Source organism: Oxyura jamaicensis, chromosome 14 (genome assembly GCF_011077185.1).
Source record: "Oxyura jamaicensis isolate SHBP4307 breed ruddy duck chromosome 14, BPBGC_Ojam_1.0, whole genome shotgun sequence".
In the NCBI taxonomy this organism is placed as follows: domain Eukaryota; kingdom Metazoa; phylum Chordata; class Aves; order Anseriformes; family Anatidae; genus Oxyura; species Oxyura jamaicensis.
In genome coordinates, this window is record NC_048906.1 from 1847514 (window position 1) to 1869969 (window position 22456).

Consider the following 22456-nt stretch of genomic DNA (forward strand, 5'->3'; position numbering starts at 1 on the left):
GTGGAGTGGCCTCAGGCTGCAGGATGACCTTCAAAACATTATTTTGGCCCTTATATCCATATTACATTTTTAGCAGGAGAGGGAGGAATTTATGGGTGACCAGAAGTACCACTTTTAAGGTGAGAGATGGCAAAAAACAAAACAAAACAAAAAAAAATGGAAGGCAACAACAGCCACGATGGAGGCCAGCACCCAGCCCCTCGCACGGCCCAGGGCGCAGCTGCCCCCTGCCAGCACCTGCTTGGAGCAAACACCTCAAAAAGCCTGGAGAGCTGAGCCCCAGGGCTGGCTGCCTTTCAGAAACAACAAAAATAAACAGGCCCCGTGACTACTCACAGCATCCAGCCCACGACAACAACAAAAAGTTTCCTTCCTAATTTCAGCTTCTGGTCATAAAGTTTTACTTTCATGTAACAGCATGATATCTGCACAACTGGAGCAGGGGTTTTTAATAAGAGGCAGGGCTGATGTAATATCCAAGCCAAGGTGTTTTTATAAGCCAGAAGAAGAGAGACAGAAACACAGAAGGAAAATAATTTTCTTGAATTCCTTCCAGAAAGGAATTTTATTTAGATTTTCTTCAACCATACTGAAATTCTCCTTCCTCTTGTTGTGGAGCTTTTTCCCTGTTAAAAGCTGTCCCTCTTAACCTGTGCATTAATGCTGACGAATCCAAGCCCCTAATTTCTCCTTGCATTTCAGCCCGAGGTGGTTTAAAATGTTTGCACGTCAAGGAACTGAGCCACTGCCAGCTTGTGTGTGGGGCCGTGGCCCCAAGGTGCCCCAAATCCCACAGCAGCACGGTGCAGAGAAAGGTGCAAAGTGTCCTGCACCTGGCGAGCCCAGGACAATCCTCCTGCAGGGAAAATTCCTCCCTCATCCCAAGGCGCCACAAGGAACGTTTTATAAGGCCCATTTTGGGGCTGGACCCGACCAGTCTTGCTTGACCTGAGCTGCTCTAGTCACCATGTTCACCCCAGAGCCAGCTCTTCCCACACCCATGAGGATGTCCCAAAACATGAGGTTTGAGCAGAGAATGTCTGCTAAAGGGCCAGAAACAGCTCTCAGCTCGGTGAAAAATGACTTCCCAGTGCCCCCTGCTCTGGGGATTTTACAGGGGAAGATGGATCTTCCTATCTGTTTTCCTTTCTTCTTCGTTTTTCAACTCTTGACCTACGCTGTGAACAGAAACCTCCCGAGCGCGAGCCTTCGGCAGAGGAAATGCTTCCTGCAGTTCATTTGTCTTCGATGCTCTGCACAGCTGAGACACATGGGGTCGGAGCGCCATTGCCCCATCTGCCTCCTCCCTGGCTGCCCGGAGGGCAGGACTGGCAGCCTGTTGGTGGGAATGGCACCAGCCATCCCTCAGCTGGCCCTGTGCAAGCAGGTGGCAAGAATCAGAGCAGCCTTGGACACACTTTTGTGCAGGCATGCAGCCCCAGACAAACAGAAGTGGGTGTATCTGAAAAAAAAAGGGGTTTGGGTGCTCACCTGGGCACGAAGAACCAGACCTTCAGCTGTCTCAGACATTGGGTGCATCGGCATCAACTGACCCTACTGACAGCTGGTGGGAGCTGGAGCTGGGGTGGGCATTTTCGGGCATGGAGCCCAGGAGCTGTCCCCAGACAGTGATGCGGGTCCCATGCAGCTGCTCTGGTTCACTCACGTGGCCACCCCACCCCAAAATGTCCCTTCTCTAAGGTCAGGGCATGAGACGAGTCACAGATTTCAGACACAATTTTCAAATGCCTTAAAACCCGTAATTCCCAGCCCAAAGTTCAAAGGCAACATATTGCCACAAGATGTTCTTGCTCCCAGCATCACTGATGGTCACTGGAAACCACCACAGCAGCAGGACGAAGGGGGAAGGACGGTGTGACTCAGTGCTGGCACTTGGGCCCGCAGCTCTTGTCCCTTCTCAGCTGGAAGATCAGCAGAAATGGCCTTGCGTGGTTTTCTGCTTTCTGACAGCTGCAGAGGGGTTGCACAAAATGGGCGCTTAGGTAAGCCCCCAGATGGACTTCTCACAGCCAGGAAAGGAGGCTTCAAGTGTGTATTTAGGGAGGGAGAGGGGCAGAATCCGAAGACCCCTGTGAGATGTCAGTGCCACGGCGTCTATCGTGGACTTGGCTGCCCATTTGAGGAGGAGGAAATGTCAGTCCCAAGTTTACAAGCTAGGCCTGTCTCCTTAGACAAACAGAAATCAAGAAAAGATTTTTTACAGGACAATTTGTTGCTTTCCATGCAGATTTGGGAAAGCCAAACTGCCTGGGCTGCAGGGCAGCAGTGGAAATGGCCATGGCAGCGTCCTGGCCGCTCTGTCCCCTTTCAGCAAGAAGGTTCCCTTTGGTTTACAGCAGCCCATGCTGCAGGGGGAAAAACAACTGCTGCTGTTATTCTTTATGAAGGCAGCAAGAGGGCTGAATACGAGAGGCCGCATCCAAAGCACAATATGAGTTGAAAAAGACATCCAAGCTCCGTGGCGCTAGATAAAACAAAGCACACAAAAAAAGAACCAAATGCTGAAATATGTATTTCTTGTGGGTATGAATAGAACCGTCTATGTTTGCCTTGGAGACCAGGGGAAGGAGGCCAAGCAGTTTAATCTCAGCAGGTATTGCTTTTCAGTACAGAGACATCGGGAGATGTAAAGACCTCCTGCCAGGCCTTCCCACCCTGCTCCCCGATGGCTGGCAGAAAAGCCAACGCCGCTCTGCAGCCAGGTAGGGGCTGCACTGCGCCCATCTCGTGCCCGTGTCAGCAATACCAGCACCCCCAGAGGGTCAGGGCAGCAAACCAGCCCTTTCCTTCAGCTCGACCCTACCTTTGCCTCCTTCTTCCTGTCCTGCTCCCATCGCTGGGACCACCTGGCCTGTCCTTGCTCCCCAGAGGTCGGGGGCTGTGGGCTGGGATGAGTTAGATCAGATGAAGGCCGTGGGGTGGGGTGGGCAAAGGGGGGTTGCCTTCTGGTGAGCTGTGCCTTGCGAGGTGCTCGGGGGGCCGCAGGACACCTGAGCCTGCTGGAGGAGCAGCTGGGCAGCTGAAGTATGTAGAGATGGAGATAAGTGGCCCTATTCCCGCAGGTCTGGCACAGAGCACTGCACCGACAGCGTCTGCACCTGGGACAGGACTCCTCTGCTCACACGACCAGAGACAATCCTGCTTTCTCAGGCCTACCTATCTCAGCAGCAGAGAGATCTGTAGTGCAGACACTGGTTAGCAGAACGATCGTGTGCCACCTGCCATGGCAGGACAAATCACTTAAAAGTTTCCTAAAAGCAAGCGTCACATCAAAGCTGTGGCATCGACATGCACTTTGGACAGCCACCCCTAGCTGTTCTCAACAGAGTTACACAGGCCTCTGACAAACCCAGGATACGTGTCACGACAGATCGGTTGTTTTAGCAGTATCCTGGTCTCCAGCTGTAATTTGGGAAGTTAATTTGCAGCCTGGAAAGCCACCGGCCAGCAATTCGCAGAGTCTGCACACAGTTTGCAGCCTGTCAGGCTCCCCCATCCCTGGGCATCCATCACTCTCACACCTCGCTGTGAGTGATGCTGAAATAACAAGCGAGACCCTGCCGTGGCGCTGAATCCCCCAGCTGTACATGGGGACAGCTCTCCAGAAAACAGCCTGGTTGGGATGAACATTTTCCTGCTCCCACGGTGGATAAATTTAGGCTTTGAGCTCGGGGTAGGCTCAGGGCTGGGGAGAGAGCTCCTGCAGAAATGGGCTGGGTGGCTGCGAGCCTGTGGGCTGCCTAGAAGCATCACCCATCCCTGCTGCCAGGACATCCATGCACCCTGCTCTTCTCCACTACCTACCTGCATCCAGCAGCAATGAAATCTAGCAAGAAAAGGAAAAAAAATAATAAAATCACGGAGAAGACATATGCCTGTGGCCCATTTTTGGAGCATGAGGCCTGTTTGCTGCCTGCACAGACATTCAAAGGGAAGAAACATTACCAGATCGAAGGCTTTTAATCTTCCCCGACTGTTTCTTTGTTTCTGCTTTAGGAGGAGCGACGGGAAAAGCAGCTGGCCAGGCGCGGGGTCTTCGCAGTGGGACCTCGCCTGATAGCACGGCACCAAGAGGGGTTTTCACCTGACGCTGGAAACAATGCCATCCATAGAAGCCCGCATTGTTACCTTGACATTTGGAAGCAATTACCTGCATGTTATGTAAAACTTTTATTAAACGACTGGAGAAATTCGGTAATGTGTTAATCATTGGTTGAATGACATCTGCTTAATACCAGAGATTTTTGAACTGCAGGAGAAGGGTTCAGCAGTTCAGAATGATTACCAAAACATATTGCTCCTTTTTTCGTTCTCCTACGTGTTAATTTTTCAGATTTATTATCTTAGGCTCCTGCGTCTAGTATTTTCACTACATGTCAACATCTGTTATATCTCTGCATTTCACAGCTCTTTAGTCTTTGCCCCATGAAGCCTTAGGCACTCGGATGAGAGACGCAGCCAGCTCTAACCCAGGGCTTATGTAATTTTCCAAACTAATCCAAAGGACAATTACCAGGGAAATTTGGCTCAGGGAAGCACTTCTGGCATCAAAAAGGGATCGGTAGATGGACTCAAACCCAAAGAAAGCGGTCAGGTTTAGAGACAAACTTGGCCGTCAGGACAAGACTTGGGAAGTCTGGGGTGCTGTGAGGCTGCTGCTCCTTGAGAACATGCGGAGGGTGGAAATATGTCATGGAAAGATGCTCGGCCCCTTCCCACTCGTGTGCAGCCTCTTTCTGTGCCATTGCCGTTTCTCCTGTGGGTCCCCCAACGTGTCTGGTTCCTGCCTTCCTCCAGGCTGCCCCCTGCCACCCTCCCTGCACAGAGGAGCTGTCCTGGTTTAACGCTTCTCTCCGAGGCAAGGCTTTGCAGATGACTTTGCTGAAGGTTGTGCACATCCCAGCAGCACCCAGATGTGAGAGGTCTGTGAGCAGCCAAACTCCTGCTGGCACTGGGATGGGCAGGGGCATGCACCACGTCCTCTGAGCCGCGCACCTGGCTGTGATGTTCCTGTGTCCCAGCAGTGATGTTCCCATGTCCTGGCAATGATATTCCTCCACTCTCCTGGTGATGGAGGGACCTGGAGCCATCCACAGTGCTGCTTCATGGCACATTGTATCTTTTCCTGGTTAAAAAACAGTGCCTCCGAGAGGCAGCGCATTGCCCCATAGCCCAGGGCACTTGGAATAGGACAGGGACCAGTGCCCAGCTGTGCAGGATGGGTGCAAGAACAAGCAGCTGCCCCCAAACCATCCAAACCTCTCCTAAGGAGAGAGAGGAGAAACACAGGGTGCCCCGCTGGGCTTGTATTGGGCTTAAAAGGTGCGCTGGCCCTGCACTATGACTTTCATTCTGTCTATTTTAAATATATGGACGTGCCAAACCGGAGCAGTGCCGCGCGGGCCAGCCGAGGGTGGCGGTTGTTGTAGGACGCGGGTCAGGAGCAGTAGGAAGCAAAGGACCAGCAGCGCCTCTCGGGGCACCCGTCCTCGGAGCCCTTGTAGAGAGAGTTCACTGTAATATGACTTAATAGAAAGTCTTTTTGCAGGTAATTTCCATGCGCTGTGCTGGATCATGTTCCACAAGAAACGCATATTATATACGAGCCAACCGCTTTCGGCTCCCAGCTGTCAAGCCGCGCTTCTAATTTATGCTTTTTTTATTATTTTGTTCCCTCACCCATGATCTGCCCCCCTCCCTGATAAAAATTACAGCTTCCATTTATCATTTTCTTCTGAGGGTTGCTATAAATTCAGCCGTGCCTCATCTCCACCGAGGAACCTGCTTAACGCAACGCAAACTTCCCCTCTGCCTCCCTGCCTAGGCTGCGTTAGTTCGGCAGCCTTACACATGTCCTTCCCGCATCCTCTTCAGGAGGAAAAAACAATAATAATAATTAAAAAACACAAAACAAAATAAATAAAAAAAAAACAAATCTTGAAAGGCCACCTCCAAAAGCACAGAATGCTTGGTACTACATGCAAATAAGGCTCCTGGTTCTAATGGGGAGCTTCCTGCTTTGTTAGAGATGCTTTCAGTAATTAGCAACAGCTTGGGAGCCAGGGCCCCGACACTTGCTGCCCTCTGATCCCCAGGAGCGGAGGTCATTCAGGAGGGCTCGCGTTGGTTTTGCTCACAAGCACTTTTGTTGCTGTGACTTGCACGGGGTTTGCACTGGAAGCTCTCAGAGGAACGAGCGTTCAGAGGTCTGCTTTCTGCCATCGTAGAGCCAGGAGCCTGAAAATGCTTGTTCTTCCTGTCCTCCCTCCTGGTTTGCTTTGGGAAGACAAAGTAATAAAAGAGATCATAAAAACGCTGGGATGGCTGTATTTCCCTCAGTTCCAGGGTCTGTCCTCCGACAGTGGCAGGGCACCTCAGCGGGAAGCTGGAGTATCTCAGGGTGCCTCAGGCAGCCCTGGGATGTGCCGCTCGGTGGGAGCTGCTGCCTCGCTCCGGCGGACCTGGCTCCAGCCCTGAGTTTGTTCTTGGAGCTGGCTGGGACGCGGGCTCTGTCTGAGAAAAGTGCTGATGGAAACAAAAAGTTTTCCTGCTTGTCACAATTTGTTGCATTTTGTTGAAAAACAAACAGAAAATCCTCCTTTTCTCCATTTAGAGCACAGAAAACCAGCATTTCAAGAGGTCTTCCCATGGAGAGGAGAACAAGGGGCACCCCAGAGCGCCCCGTAGCCTGACGTCCCTTGCAGGACACCCTGCCCTGCCCCTCTCCAGGATGGGGCTGCCATGGGTGCTTTCAAACCTAGATTCAAGGAGGAAAACAAGGAATTTTTGCAGAAATTCACAGCAAGCTGCTTCCAAGCCTAAGAAGGAGCACAAGGAGGGAAGAAGATTAACACCTTATGTGCAAACCTAGCCAATGGCAAGAATTTTTGGGAGACTCTATTTTGGATATATTTTTTAACTCAGCTCTTAAAGATGCTGCTCTTCACTTAGAAATGACTTTAAAGCGCTACGCTCTGGCAGTAGTTCTCCTAATGCACAAATGTGTGACCTTGGATGACACCGACCTGCCAAAAAAGCAGGAAAAAAAAGAGGTGTTGCTGATATTTATTTATTTTATGCTCTGATTCCTCATTCATCATCAGGTAAATTTGCTCTTGGCAGCGCCGGCAACTTCCTCAAACACAGCCAAGGTGACCACTAAAATTAGCATCAAATTCCAATAACGCTTTACATCATGTACACGTTATTTTTCACTGGACATAAATTGCGAGGTGTTTCGCTTTTGTTTCAGCTCCCGGGGGGGCAGGTCGTTAATCCGGGCAGCGGTCCATGCTAAGGATGGGACCGGCCGATGCGAGCGACTCCAAGCATCCAAGTGAAATTTCTGTTCCACTGGAGACATTTTCTAGGTCCTTGCCAAGACGAATTACTAAAACGTCTGAAGAAACAGCACTGACTGAGCCCTCAGACAGTAAAACATAATTTTCATCCTCTCTCATAAATTTTTGCTTAATGAAAAGTCCTCGAGGAGCGCATTTCTCCATCAGAGCCAAGGAAAACAACCGTGTGCGTGGCTGAGCAGCACCGATAGCCATGGAGGCGAACAAGACTTCACGTGTCCCGGTGTTATTAAACATCTGCACCTAAATTCCTCACGGAGACCTCCCCGTCACCCCAGGCAGGAGAGCACAGGGACCGTGAGCCCAGCATTTGCCACATCCCTCTCATCCCCAGGCATGTTTCTGAGCTAGAGAAGGGGCACGAGGCAGGTAACCCTCCCGTGGGGTGCAGCTGGGTGCCCGTGAGGTCGTGGCGTGGTGCAGGATGCTCACAGCTCCCCGGGGCACGGTGGCGGGAGAGGCGTTTGCAGAGGTTCAGTGGGTCAGGAGGGAAAAAATTTAAAATGAGATGTGCTGATGACCCTTACTAAAACAAACAAAAAACTACCACCACCACAGCAACTACAAAAACCCCAAAATCCAAGAAAAAAGCCCAAAGCCTAGCAGGTGCAGCCGCACTAGAGGGCACTGCTGCCCGCCAGGAGCCAAAAGCTGGCGGAGGAGTGAGGCTCTCCCTGTACAGGCTGCAGCTTCCCATGGTGCTGGGTGCAGGCCGCAGTGCTCATCCTCGAGTAATAGGCAGAACTGAATTAAAAAGTTAAATTAAAAATAAAATAATTTAAAAAAAACCTAGCTTTTTCACATTTCAACCCATAAACACTCGGCCCTGTGTCATGTTGGAATTAGCCAGGACAGTTCCTGGGCTGGAGGTGGCCAGAACCTCCGGAGGGTGCAGCAGGGCTGCGTGTCCTGCTCTGGATTTCTCTTTTGCAGGTGTGAGTTGGCTTGGGATTTTGCATCAGAACGATGAGAAGCAGCCCTGGGAGCACGGGAAGGCAGCTCCATGAAGGGCTGATGGAAAGCAGTGGTGTGTGTTTCCACAGACTAGACAAAACTAAATGAGAAAAACAAAACAAATACCAAAAAAAAAAAAAAAAATGAAATGCATCGTTCTCAGGGCACAGCACCACAGCATGGGGGCTGCTGTGAGGATTCAGCCCGGCCCTGGCAGCGAGCAGTGCTGAGCTGCACAGCTGACGCTGCAGGAACCCAGGGGCAGAGGCAAATTCCCACGCTGGAATTTGGCCAGGACCCCGGGGCTCACGCTCCTGGCTCTTGCAGGAAGTGCCGCAGGACTTGTAACCACGAGGTGGTCAGGATTTGGGTTTTACATCATACCTATTTGTAGGGGAAGAGATTAAAGGCCTTGCAGAATCTTACAAAATCCCTGGTAGCAGCGGCTCTGGTGACTGGAGTCAAATCAGTTCCAGACTGAGACCTTCCATTCGTGGAGATCTGCAAGGGGAAAAAGGGAGAATATTTCATTTGTCTCCCCAAAACAGCCATTTCCACCAGGACATTTGTGGTCTGTAAGGGCTGGGGCTCTGTGGGCTCGGACACAGCTCGGGGCAGCCTCACCCTGTGGCTCGCGCCCACCTGCAGCAGCAGAGGGCCTTAAAACCCCTGATTTACACCACAGCTGGGGGCCGAGAGGTGGCTTTTTGGGCAGGGGGACTCGGCAGTGGTTAGCTCCTGCCTCCCTGCAGCCCCACACACCTCTCGTCCCCCGCGAGCAGATCCTATCTGCTGGAGATTTATTTCCAGTCTTCTTTTCAAGACATGATGTCAGGATTGTAATAACCCGACTAAGGCAAACGCTGGATGGAATTACTATTGTGTTTATCAGTTTCCTTTTTCTCCTCTTGTCTTGACTAATCATGGAACAGAGCGATGGAAAAGTCCTGTTAGACCAACCTGTCCCCCGGCCAAGGCAGGACCGATCTGTCCATCCACCGTCTTGTGTTTCATCCAGTCTATTTTTAAAAAATCCCTAGTGACAGGACTTCTTGAATCACAGGAGCGAGAAATGGAAAAGACCTATTAGATCATGCAGTCTGTCTCCTGGCCAGTGCAGGCTGTTCCCTGCAGCCCAGTTTTCAGCGTTTCAGCTTCCACCTTTCCTTCCCCTGGGAGACCATTCTGCTGGCTAACAGCTCGCACGCTCAGGTTTGCTTGATGTCATGCTGGAAAGCAGAAATGGCCGGCACTGGCCTCAGCTGACTGAACACACTTTAACCCCGAGTGCCCGAGGGATGAAGGCAGGGCAAGCGACCAAGCACAGCAAAATCTCGAAGGTCAAAAGCTTTGTGCAGGGACAGCAGGGTGCTGCCAGCCCAGCCACCCCACACTGGTGCCCACAGTGTGATGGGCACCACTGCGGCCTCGGCCCGGTAAGGGAACCAGCCCCAAGGCAGCACAGGGCTTGTGCAGATCCTGCACCCCAAAGAGCCCAGCTCCGCACCCAAACAGCCCAGCTCCGTGCCTTGGAGCAGCACAAAGGGACCCCAACCCCCTTTTCTATTCCTCACCTACCATGCAAATGGATTTGGTGCAAGCAGAGGGTGGTAAATCACTTGGAAGTTTCTCGTTTCCTTGCCCATGCTGACTCCTGCCGGCACTGCTGCGCTGAGACCAGGCACGGCTCGTCTCAGATGTTGGGATGGGACCTGTCCTGCTCAGCCCCTGTGCTCCCCTGGGCTGACTCCATGCTGGGGGCTGGCAAACAAGATGGATGGACCAGCCACAGGCAGGCTAATGAGCTCGGCAGCATCACCGTTAATTGGTTTTTAGGTGGAAACAGCACACACCTGCCTGCAAACATCCCCACCAGCCTGCCTGTGGCACACACCTGCCTCCTTCGTGCCCACTCCATGCATGCCTGCAAAGCCCTGTGCAAAACCCTCAAACCCACTGTGCTGAGGGGGCTCACAAGGGCACTGGGGGCTCACATGGGTGCTGGGGGCTCTCACAGGGGCTGAGCCATGGAGCAGCACAGCCAGCGTGTGCGAACCAGGAGGTGCCTCCCTCCAGCCCCTCTCCCTTGCAGCACGTGGTTCTCGGCTCTACCCCAGCCTTATCTGCCTCGAGTAATCAAAAATAATTGGTTGCTCCCCAGTGGGCTGATCTAATAGCAGTACGAATAAAGTTATTTTGAACAGTTGTTCATGAGTTCATCTCCTGGAAAGCCTCAGCCCCAGCTGTTGCTGTGCTTTTGATTAAATATATATATATATATATTAAACTCAACCCAGGGATTATCAGGGCTAAGCACGTCCCAGCCCTCCCTCCTCCCAGTGTCAGGTGCCCGGCCGGGCTATAAACCGCTCTTTGTGTGCAGCTCCCTCGCCCCTTTCTCTCCAAATTGGCACGGGCTGGCTGAGATTTGGCACCTCTCCGCGGCGTGCCGATCGCGGGGCTGCTGGCAGAGCCCGCGGCTCGCTGGTGCCCGGGGCTGGCGCGCGCGCTGCGGCAGAAGGTTTATCATGCAAATGGTCCCCGGGGCCTCTGGCCAAATCCATTTGTTAATGGTCAAACTATGGGAAGCCGTTCAGGGAGAAGCAAATTGAATTAAGCACAACTGGGGGAAAGGGAGGGTGGGAGCCGGGTCTGTGACCGCTCTTCTGGCCAGCAAGGGAAGAGGTCGGGGAACGGCAAGGGGGGTGTGTGGGGTCGCTGTGACAGCAGGGACCCGCAGTGAGCACGAGCACAAGCTCACACCTGTGCAAGCTTAGGGACGGGCAAAAGAGCAGCATAAGGCAGGGCACATCACTGGAGAAAAGTGGGGTCACCCTCATGTCCATGGTTCCTCCCTGTCCCCACATGGCCCACATTGGGTGCTGACCATGTCGCCTGCCCTGCTGCACCGACCTCCCTGCCCCCAGCAGCCTGCACAGGAGCAAAGCGCGGGGTTTTCCCAGCCACCAGGCATCACCCCAAAGCAACAAGCATCACTCACACCCTGGGGACAGACCCTGAGCCGTGGGGCAGGGATGGCTCCTGTGGGGGACACGGGGACACCCGCCTGGTACGTGCCTGGCCTGCAGGTGAGCGCGGTGCCCATCTCCTGCTCCTACTGCTGCCCCAACACAGGCTTCGCTGCCCTAGAGAGAGGAAACAGACAATACAGAAGAGTTTCACACTTTCCTTGTCCAACCAAGTGTACAATAACTGCTATTCCCTACATCGGCCTAAGGAGCTCCCTCCTCCTTCTGAATAAAGATAACTTTAAATGCAAAATGATGAACTCGCACCAAGGGCAGGAAAACGGTACTTTAAAACAGAGAGGTGAAATGAGGAGAATCGGATCAAAAGGCAGCAAAAATTCCTGATAGAAACAAACCCCGAACACATTCAAGGCCGAATATGCAGTGTCCTACAGCAACCTGCACAGCTGCATGGAAGGAGATGTGCAGTTGGCCTAACAGTCACCGCAGTACCCACTGAGTTCAGACTGATTCACAGCGTCTCAATCTCCTTCCCTAATTCTTTTCCCTGACTGTAAAACAAAGCATCCTACCCAGCCCAGAGCAGGTTTCTAGAAGCGAATTTCGCACAGCGTCCCGCTCTCTTGGCTTTCTCTCGTAGCTCTTATTCTTCCTTTTCAGCATCAGCATCTAAACATCTGGGTCATGGTGGAGCTTAGAGCTGGAAGCGACACAATATAGTGAGAAAGGATGTTTTTGTGCTATTTCCAACCTTCCCAGAACAGAGAAGTTCAGAAACCCCTTCACAAAGGCTGCTTTCTTCCTCCCCGCTACTTTGAAAGGCCGGGTGAGATCCTCACTTGTCGGCCCCTACCAGGCTTGGACAAGACAGAGACGATCAGAAAAGGAGGGGGAAGGGAACCATGAAAAACACGGCCAAGTGTTCTTTCTTTCTTTTCCCTTTTTGTTTGTTTGTTTGTTTTAATTTCTTTGGGTGAAAACTGCAGTTGTGGAGCAATCCCTGCTTGCTCTGTACTGGGGGAGGACAGAGGAGCCGAGTGCCTTACTGACGTCCCCAATGACATTTTTTCTTCCATTTTTCCCTGCTAAAATTTCAGTTCCCTGCTGAAATGTTGAAAGGGAGCAATTTATTTTTATGTTTTAAAGATGCTTCGCTCCACAGCACACAAGGGCTTGGCAAGCCAGCACTGTCCCTCCGAGCATCCCTCGCACCAGCCAGGAGCCCTGGGCAGGCTCGGTGGGCACCGGGGCAGCTTGCTGGGCTACCAGTGAGGACAAGGACATGTCCTGACCTCCCTCCTCCATCCAGGAGGGCTCGAAGAGCACAAGTTGGGTCTCTCTAACGCAGCACTGAGCGCAACGCTCAGCCCCATCCCCTTCTCCCACCAGTTCCTGGCCAGGCTGCACCCACGGGAAGGGCACAGAGCTGATGTGGGTCCTGCCGGCCCCCTCCTCTCGTCCCTTTCTGGGACCAGAGCTCACCCTGGATCTGTCAGACACGTTTTGAGCCTGTTTGGGAGGGGGCTGCCAGAAGCAGCGGCGCTGCCAAGCCGGCGCGAGGCGCTTGTTGCGGGAGGTGGAGTCTGTCTGCGGGGCGCTGGGCTGCGAGAGGCCTTGGCCGCTGCTCAAGTATGCTCCTGTGATCCTGGCCGAAGGAAGCCCCGCGTTTTGCCCCCTTCTGCAGTTCCCCCCAGCTAATCCCCAGCTGCCCGGGGGCAGACCTCCATTTTCCAGCTAGCCCCAAGTCGAGGAACTGGATCCTCGTTGCCTCCCCCCTGCTGCCGGCAAACACTTGTGCAGAGCAGCTTGTCCCCGCACGGAGAGCCCCGGGGCTGCCCTTGTCCCCCCGCTCTTGGTCCCGCATTGCACCAGGACCCCGTGTAGAGCTGGGCTGAGCTCCGTGTGTGCCATGCCTCAGGCAGGCTCCCAGCTGCACTTCCTCTGGTCCTTCTCCCACCTCACCCCCTTTTTTTGGGGTAAAATCCCCTGCTAGGAGGCTGGAAACACCAGCTTCTATTGCCACACAATGCTGCACCCTGCACGTACGGAAATCCTCACCCAGGCAGCTAACAGCTCCAAGGACAGCACCGATAAAGCTGCCCTGGCCGAGCTGCTCCCTGCTCGGAGCACCCTGATGGTGGTACCCACACCGAGGGCTGCTGAACAACATCTCCATCGCGCCCAGCCCCTGCCGAGAGCCCGGTGCTGTGCGCACCCCTCCTGCCTGGCTCACCACCCACACCATTTCCAGCCACCAGTACCAAACTGGGTACAAGCTCAGTGAAGGGGAACCGAGCCCCGAGCCCAGCCCTGCCCCATCTCAGCAAACAAAACTGCCCCAGGTAGGGGGCGAGCAGGCAATGCACAATTGCAGCACATCCCTGCTTGCAGGCGGCCCAAAAGAGAGAGTCAGAAGAACATATTTTATCATATACATAATCTTGAAGAAAAAAAAACTCGTCTTCTAGATTCCCAGACAGTACGCTCAGCATCCTCATGCTACTGATGTAATCTTGGAGAAAGGTCCCCTGGGCCCACGCTCGCTGATCGGGAGCTGCGCCGAGACCTCGCTGCAGCCCCGTGCTGGCTCACAGAGGTGGGTCGATGCCCGGTGCCCCGGTGCTGCACCACGGGGCATGTTACGGACCCGTTGGTACACCTCTGAGGGTCTGAGTGCACCCTGCACCCATGGGGACCTGTGTAGCTCGGCGCAACTCCTTGCTCATGCAGTTCTTGCCGTCCTCTGTGTTAGGCTGCAGTGAAAACGAGCCAGGAATAAAAGTGCCATCCCCGTAGATATGAAGGAAAGCATCAGAGCACGTTCCTCAGGTAACTTTGCACACTCGGGTACCCACCCTCAGCACCGAGGACTTGCCAGTTAACAGACAGCCCCGCACAGCAAGCTCTCAGCTGAGGTACAACAAGTGAAAGGCAAGATAAGCCAGTGGAGTTGCGCCAGGGTGCATATTTGACCCAAATTGCTTCAACTACAGCTGGTTGAGTGATTCACCGCGCACAGCTCTATCAATGAGCTTGGCCTGGCTTTCTGTTTGTGACTTGTCTCCGGAGAGACGGAGGGTTTCTTTGTTTTGTTTGTATGAACGCCTTGGTTATTCAGGGAACCGTGACACACGCTGTGGGAACATTGGCTGGCTGCTCCTGGAGAAGATGCACGTGGTGGGGCCACGCTTGGACCTGGCTGCCCGGCTCCCCTGGGACCCCTTCTTGCCCGCACTTGACCTCAGGAGCATCGCTCACGGCTTCACGTCATCCGCAGCCTCGTCCTGCTCGCCCAGCACAAGGGAGCAGAGAGGGGTCCATGCGATGCTTGTGGTGCATGGATGGAGAACACAAAGGCTTTGCTGGATCCCAGGGATCCCTCCGTCTGGTCTTTGGTGCACCAGGAGGGAACAGGCAGGGTCAGAGATGCCAGAAGATGGAGAATGCCCCTTAACAGCACTCGGTGCTTGTTCCACCTCGAGCTCCTTGTGCCCACCCTGCAGGAGGTAGCTTGCAGTGAGCGTAGCACCTGCTCTGCCCATGGGCAGGTAACAAGGACAGAAAAGGGGCTCTGCACCCACAAAAACACACCCTAGGGCAAATCAGCTCTGTACAGACTCATGTGGAGAAGTGCCTGCAGTCTGCCCGTGCAATGTCCCTTCCCAAATATTAAACTTCCAAATATTCCCAAATATTCCACTCCCCACATCAAGTGGCTCAAACACGGCACAGCCAATGCCCTCAGCTGCCCTGGCTGCAGGAAGGAAATAAAATCACCCCATATACCTGAAATACAAACTCTCCACCTGGGATTTTTTGTTCTTTTTCAGCAAATTTGCGGGTAAGAAAATCTGACTGTAGGAGCAGGTTGGTGAAAGAGATGTAAATAACTCGATGCCATACGAGCTGCCATTTCACACTCTGAAATTGGCTCACTTGCAATGACTTTCCATAAGGTGGAAGAGATGTTCAGGGCTTCCAGAGTCCCAGGTGTCCGTAAAGCCACCTGGGTCTTGACTTGTCCTCAGGGACAGATCCACACCAGGAACATCTGCAGACGTTCGTGTCAGCCATCCTTCTCCTTCTCTCCAAGAGCGTGTTTTTCAACAGAAAAATGCCTTTTCCCTCAAAATGGAAATTTCCACAGGAAGCAGCCAAGGTCAGCACAACTTTTCCTTTCTGCTCTGGCACTCAAACCGCCCAAACCCCAACTTCTCATTTTCGTGGCCAGTAAAACCAGAAGTGTTTTCTGAGGCATGGTGACCTTGGGACAGGCAGCCACCACGCATGGGACAAGCACTGCTGCCCCAAGCTGGGGCTGGTTTTGGGGGACAGAAAAAGTCCTCCTCCACTCTGCCACAGCCCCGGCTTCCCCTCCAGCCCAGCAGAATTACATTTTGGATAGCAGATGTGCATTTTGGATAGCAGAGCTGCATCTCCAGTGCTGCGGCAGCGAATGGCAAATTGACACACAAAAAAATGCTGAAAATGCAAATGCAACAAAACACCACGCAGTTGTCTGTCCCTTTTGATTCAGTTTCTGGTCAACTAAATTGTTATTGAGTAAGGCAAGCTGCGTCAAAAATGTACTTTAATGAAGTGCAGCAGGGGCAGTGGCACTACTTCCCAAGCACCACGAAGGTTTTAATCCCCCGGCTCCCTAAGCCACTGTGCGACATATGCTTTAAAGAGGATATTTTTTGCTCCCTGGTATTTCAGGGATGTTATGTTTTAAAGGCTGCTGCCAGCTTAGGTTAGCCCAAGACGCTGGTGTCAGTCGGGGCTGGGGTAGGTTCTTCACCAAAGTGATCAGAAAAATCCTGCAGCCACCTGGGGAGAGGAGGGTGAACCGGCACAGCCCGGCCACTGCGGAGCGATGGGAATGGTCTGGAAACAAATGGCTTCTTTACTGAAAACTCAGCTCTGCGCCTGGTTTTCTCTGCTTGCTGTAAGCGACACAGGCAGGGCTCCCCCAGCCTGCAGCAACGTGCCCTTAGACCTCCCGGCGATACTGCAGGGCTGGGTTATCCCCTCAGACCTGGGCTGAGGGCTGCAGATATCTCACATCATGGGTAACATGATGAATCTTTCTGTGCTCTCGCAGTGCTTTGTAAGATTTGCACTACATAAAGAGTTTTCAAAGCACAGTGCCCTGCACATCCCCTGCCAAAAAGCCTGGAGGTGTCCAGGAGCTGGGCAGCGATGGGCATCCTTGTGCCAGCCGTGCTCTCCTGCCCATCTTCCCTGGGTGCGGAGGATGATCCCGGAGGCACAAAAACCAGACTTTGCTCATTAGTGAGCAAAGCTCTGCTTGGATAAGCTGGGGCTGGAGTGACCAATATCTGCAGCAGCGAGGGAAAGCCCTCCTGGCAGCTCTCCTCTTGCCTGGGAGAGCCTCGCTCGGGGAGATATTAAAGGCTTTTGTTTCCAGGAGCTGTCAAAACCCTCACCTTTCACAAGCACTAAAACGGCCAGGGGAAAAAATATATGCGAGTGGAATAATAATTTTTAACTCATAAATTTGAGCTCGTAAATCACGGATTGAAGGAGCAGTCATTGTAATGTCTCATGAGTTAACATTCGAGGTTTTCTTTCACCTGAGGAAAAGGAAAAAAATACCCAGCTCTCTGCCCTTCCACTCCGGAGCTTGCTATAAATCACCTTAATGTTACAGTCTTGCTCTTAAATAGACCAAAAGCATGAGCATGGGGAACAGATAGCAAAACTCGTCAATTTTAAAAGTACAGCGTGGGGAAGAAAGCTTGAAAAACACAAAAAGCCAGCAACCCAGACCAAACCGATCCCTCTCTGCTTTTACTGGCAGAGGGCATATCCTGAGCAACACACCTGGGGACCGAGGCCATCCTGAGACCCTCTTCCACCGACCTGGCGGGCTTTGGGTTTGTCCGAAGCTGGAGCAGCACCGCAACGTTCAACCAGGGAACGAGAAGGAGGGGCAGCTCGTGGGGAGCAGAGGGGCACGGCTGGGGCAGCAAAGCCATGCTGGTGGCCTCCGTGTCCTCACAAAGCTGTGCTGAGCTCCGCCAGGACACAGGGGAACTCAGGTTGCTGCTGTCCACCTGGACCACCTCTGTGGGTTTGGATGCCCAGTGGAGGAGGGGGAGACAGAACAGGGGAAGGAGGGTGCAGATGTCGTGTGAGTCCCACCACAACGGGGGTGGGAAGGTGATGGGAAAGGAGTGAAAAACTGCAGTTGAGCACTGGGCTAGATGCTGGCTCTCCCAAAGTTAAAATGTTCATTTTTCTTTCTCCCAGTTTTCCCATGATTTTACCTACGTACCATGCAGACAGTGGCGGTGGGTTCCCGGCCAGCTGAGCCATCAGCCTTTCCTGGAAACACCGCGTTTTGCTCGCTTTGGGGCCAAAAACAAAAGAGAGGCTCGATGCGGACGCTGGACGTGATGTCTGCATGATGTGCTCCCCAGGCACAGTGCATTTTGTGAAATCATCTCAACTACAGACACTGCTGCTGCTCTGACACGGACGAGACTTTGGGTCGGGGAGGCTGTGGGCGTGCGCCAGCTCCAGCAGCATGCTGGTACTGGGAGGAGGAGGAGGAGGAGGAGGAGGAGGAGGAGGAGGAAGGCATTGGCATGCGGAGCACAAGTGCGTGCGGGGCACTCTTGTCTGCCTAATCCAGCGGGTTCAAAGCGGCCGGGTGCAGCTGCAGCCGTCTGAGCTCCAACAGGTGACGGCTCAGCTGTGCTCCCCCCAGGGCCCTCTGTGAGCCCCCCGCGCGGGCTGCTGGCAGCGGGGGGGCTGCTCCCCGCGTCCTCAGCCGGCCACGGGGCCACCGGCTCCTTCCTGCTCTCCCCAGCGGCTGCGTGCGGCTGCCTCCTGCCCCGGGCTGAGCACATCCCAGCGGGATGGGGCGCATCTGCTGGGAGGCATCAGTTGTGCCAAATCATCCTAAAAAGTGCTCTGAGCTTCTGGGAGAGGCGGGACGGAGCCCTCACATGGTGCTTGCAGGGGGGAGGCAGTGAGCAGTGAGCCCCCGTGCATCCCACCCAAAGCCTGTGCCTGCGGTGGGAAATGGCCACGGCTGAACGCGTGCCTGTATGGGGAGCTGCCCATGTCCCGCCGCGATGCCATCCTATGAGAGGCCCCAATTTCCCTCATTCGTGTGCAAAAATAACAAAGCACGACCTGAAATATTTCTACACCAGCTGCAGCTGGATGCAACCTGCCAGATAAGCTCCACCTCTGCAAAAAATACTGCAAAAAATAAAAAAGTTCCCGAGCCATCCATTTCCCTCGGGAAGTGCAGCCAGGAGGGTGGTGGCTGCCGGGCAGGTGCGGGGAGACGCTGCCATCCCGACGGGGTCCACATACTGATCCCCCCGGTCCCTGCCTGCCCTGCGGAGCCGGCAGCAATGCAAACAACCTGCTGAAGTCCTCATTAAGTCCCTCGAGCCGCGACCGTCTGAGCAGCACCATTATTCACGCAGCCTCCAGACCCCCTTCCCCACTGCTAATTTCTACTTATCTGCATATTTTATTGAAAATTAAAATCCTTTTGCATTTTTCCCAGGGCTCGGTCACGAAAAATCTTTTATCAGAGCCCTACTTGACTCCAATTAGTTGGGATAACAAAGCTTCCGCTGTTTGAGGATTATTGACAAACGCGCAAGGAAAAAAATGGCAAGAGAATAGCCTATTAAAATGACAGCTTTTTAAGCAGGGAAACAAAAAGGCCTGACGATTAACAGCGCTGAGAAGGCACAGAAAATACCAAGCCTCAGTTTTTCGCTGGCATTTCAACTGATTAGCCTGCTCGGGCCGTTCCTTTGTGTCCTGCTCCTTTCCCGTAGCCGATTTTTGGTGGAGCGCAAACCAGCGCCCGTCACCGCGCTCACCGTGCCCGCACCGGCTGCCATCAGCCACGTGGCCACAGTGAGCACGAGGTGCACGTGGCATGAACAGGATGGCTCTGTGCTCCCAGCCCACCCCCGTGAGCCCCCAGCCCACCCCAAGGATCCCCCAGCCCGCCCCAACGAGTCCCCAGTGGCAGGAGCATTTCGAGTGCCCGCAGGTGAGGACGGCTGGGGCGCGGCGACGCCAGCGATGGCTCTGCCACGGCAGCGAGGGGAACCCAGGGTGAGAAAAGGCACCCGGCAAGGCCAGGCAGCCCCTGCCCTGCCACCCGCTACCGAGCCCCCGCGCTCGCCCGGAGCTGCCCCCAGCCGCAGTTCCCATGGGCGCCCCGCGGCCCCGCGGCCCCTGCAAACCTGCGCCATGCAGCTGCAACCGCGGCACAAAGGCACTGAGACGCATTGAGAGCAGCACAACTAATTCACTGATAACTCCTTAATGGCGTTTCATATATTTTTTTTCCCCTGGCATTTTTTTTTTTTTAATAAAAAAAAAAGGGGGGGGGGTTAAAAATGAAGCGTACTTGATAAAGGGCAGTAAGTGTTATCCCTAAAAAAAAAAAATAGATAAAACACTAACAGAGCTTTTTTTCTTTCATAGGTGGCTCGGACAGCTGGCTCTTTAAATATTAATCAGGGTCTCATTGATATGCAAATATGCTAAGAGCGAATAATGCTGCCGCAGCTGCGCAGCCCCCAGCAGCCCCGGCAGTGCTGGCCTCCTCTCCAGCATGAATGGAAATATCTGAGGACACAGGTGCAGGGAGCCGACCGCGAGCAAGATCCTGCTTAATAAGGTAATTTGTGAGCGATGCTCTATAGAGACGAACCGGAGCAATCTTTTACCACTCGACAGTATCTGACCACTAAACAAGGTGTTAATCTTATAATTGTGCTGTTGACTGTTCCCTAACACAGCGTTCCTGGCCTTTTGCCCTGACACTTGGCCAGTTAAAATCAACTTAACTGACAAGTCGGATGCGTGCCAACCGATCAGCGATAAATTATTTATTGTTCCATTTCCAAAATAACAAGTAAACAGGAAAGAACAGGGCATCCCACAGAGAGACAACCAGTTGTGATGCGCATTGCTGGACAAGGTCTTGCTGCTCTCTCTGCTCCGTGGGTGCCCCCGAGCACCCCGTCCCCTGGTCCCCCTTGGGGACAAGCACCGTGCTCCCCTGGTCTCACCTCTTTCTGCTAGGAAGGTGACCGTGTCCCATCTTACCCGAGTGAAGCCGTCGCCACCGAAGGGTCCAGCAGTGGCACCCCGTGTCCATCGGAGCACATCAGGGTCCTGCAGATGCTCTTTTGGGGTGGTCACTCACGGTTCTCACACAGCTCCTGATACCAACCCTCCTCTCCAGTGACCTGGGGGCCAAGAAGACCAGAAACAACATCAGAGCTGCAGTGGGCATCACCGCTGGGTGTCTGTGGGCTCCCCTGCTAGGCCGAGTAGTGGCCAGGGAGGAAGCCCAGGGGGTGGCCGTGAGCTCCCCAGCCCAGGACCTCGGCTCATCGCCGTGTCGCTCTCCCAGCCAGCCGTGCTGCTAACGGGTGCTGGGGGGGGACCTGCAGCTGCTGCGGGAGAGCCTCAGGGCTCGGAGCCTTCTGCAGCATTTCACCCAGCCAGAGCCAGTGGGACTGGTGCACCTGAGTACATGCGGGGCTCAGCTCACACATTTTGCTCTCTCCTGTTACAGTATGTTTGTCTAGAGACCGGGGCAAGGCATCAAGGAAGGATGTCAGTGAGGGCACCAAGGAAGGCACCCTCCCAGCATAACCCAATGTGCTGCCCTTGGGACCGAGCTGTTCATTCCCCATTTCCACGCTTCTCGTGGGGAGGGGACACCCATCCCACCACCCACTGCCACCTCTCAGGGCACAGCTGGCCCCAGCCTTGGCTCGTTGCTCCTCCACGGAGCCGCGCCGGGGCTGCTCCATCCCAGGCAGGACACAAAGGGCGCTTCCAGCCCCGGCGGGGAGCATCGCCGCCCGTCTCGAACAGCGAGAGGAAACGAGCTCAGGCTGCGGATACAACTGCCGTCCGCTCAGTATTTTTAAAATTTGCCTCCTGTGGTTGCTGTCCTCCTCTTCCCTGCCAAGCTTCCTTGCCCGGGCTCCTGGTGATGAATGACCTCGTCCGGGTACCGCCGGTACCAGGCGAGCGCAGCTGCGAGGCTTTCTTCCAGGGCGGGCGCGGGCGCTGCAGATGGCTGCTCCGCGCCGGGCGCACAGCTGCACGCTCGAGCCGCCGCGCCCGCGCCACAAAGGGACAGAAAACGCAATTAATGAGAGGAGGGGAGCGAGTGGGAAGGGGTGCTGGGGTCTCCCAAGGAGCCGACCCAGCTGTCCGCGCTGGCCTTGCGACGGGCACCTCCCGCCCCACAAACGGGCAGGTTTGCAGAGGGCTCGCATGGCGTGGGCTCACCAAAGGCCTTCCTGGAGACGGGGAGAAGCTGCTTATGAAAAGCAGCAACTTTTTCAAGGATGAGAATCCCTCTGATATCCTTTCTGTCTTTTCCAGCGTCAGCTCTTAGCCTCTGGTTCCAGCTCAAGAAGCAAACCCCGGTGGCTGATGCGTGCCCTATGAGCAGGGCTGTGTCGGGAGGGTGCTGTGAGCCCAGCACGGTGTCCAGCATAGCTGCAGAAAACACCCTCAAAGCAAATTATTAATTGGAAAAACACCTATTTGAAAAGTCCCCCTGTTGCCCTGCCTGGGTGGCATTGGGTGGCTCTGCCACGCGGGCTATGGGCACGTTTTGCCTTGAAGCAGGGGGGTACCCACAGGACACGGTGCCCAGGGCCCTCACACAGCATCTGGGGTCTTGCAAAACCATCTCAGAGACTGAAGTCATTTAAATTCATTCAGTCCCCTCTGAATTTATTTAAAGGTTTCAAAATCATCTCAGCCTTTTAAATGGTTATTTTATTCCAAGTGATGAGAACACTTACTGATTTTATTTCCAAAGTATATTTATCTCCCTTAGGATGTCAGCACTGATAGCTTTTATCATTATTATTATTATTTTTATTAGAGTTTTGCATCTTTCAACACTTTCTTGGCAGCGTAACGGGGTCTATAAGCTGCAGCGTGGAGGTCCCACTTTCCCCCTTACACCCCACTTTCCCCAGCTCCAGAACAGCACTTGGCACTGAAGTTGCCCCAGGAGACAAAGACCAGTTTAGCACTGAAATGCACCAGCTCAGGGACAGCACAGGGGACTGCCCACGCAGC

At 53.8% G+C, this 22456-nt stretch overlaps 1 long non-coding RNA gene across 3 annotated transcripts; it reads right to left on the reverse strand.

The window, feature by feature from the left end:
• Positions 1 to 533: 533 nt before the first annotated feature.
• LOC118174424 lies at positions 534 to 11360 on the reverse strand. Of its 3 annotated transcripts, XR_004754648.1 has the most exons (5): positions 9915 to 11360; positions 9297 to 9565; positions 8721 to 8837; positions 4535 to 6297; positions 534 to 4111 (listed from the first exon to the last, which is right to left on the reverse strand). It is a non-coding gene; the product is annotated as an uncharacterized LOC118174424 (long non-coding RNA). The 3 variants fall into 3 exon arrangements; XR_004754649.1 differs by having other exon boundaries at positions 534 to 6297; positions 9297 to 9669; XR_004754647.1 differs by having other exon boundaries at positions 534 to 6297; positions 9915 to 11354.
• Positions 11361 to 22456: the final 11096 nt, after the last annotated feature.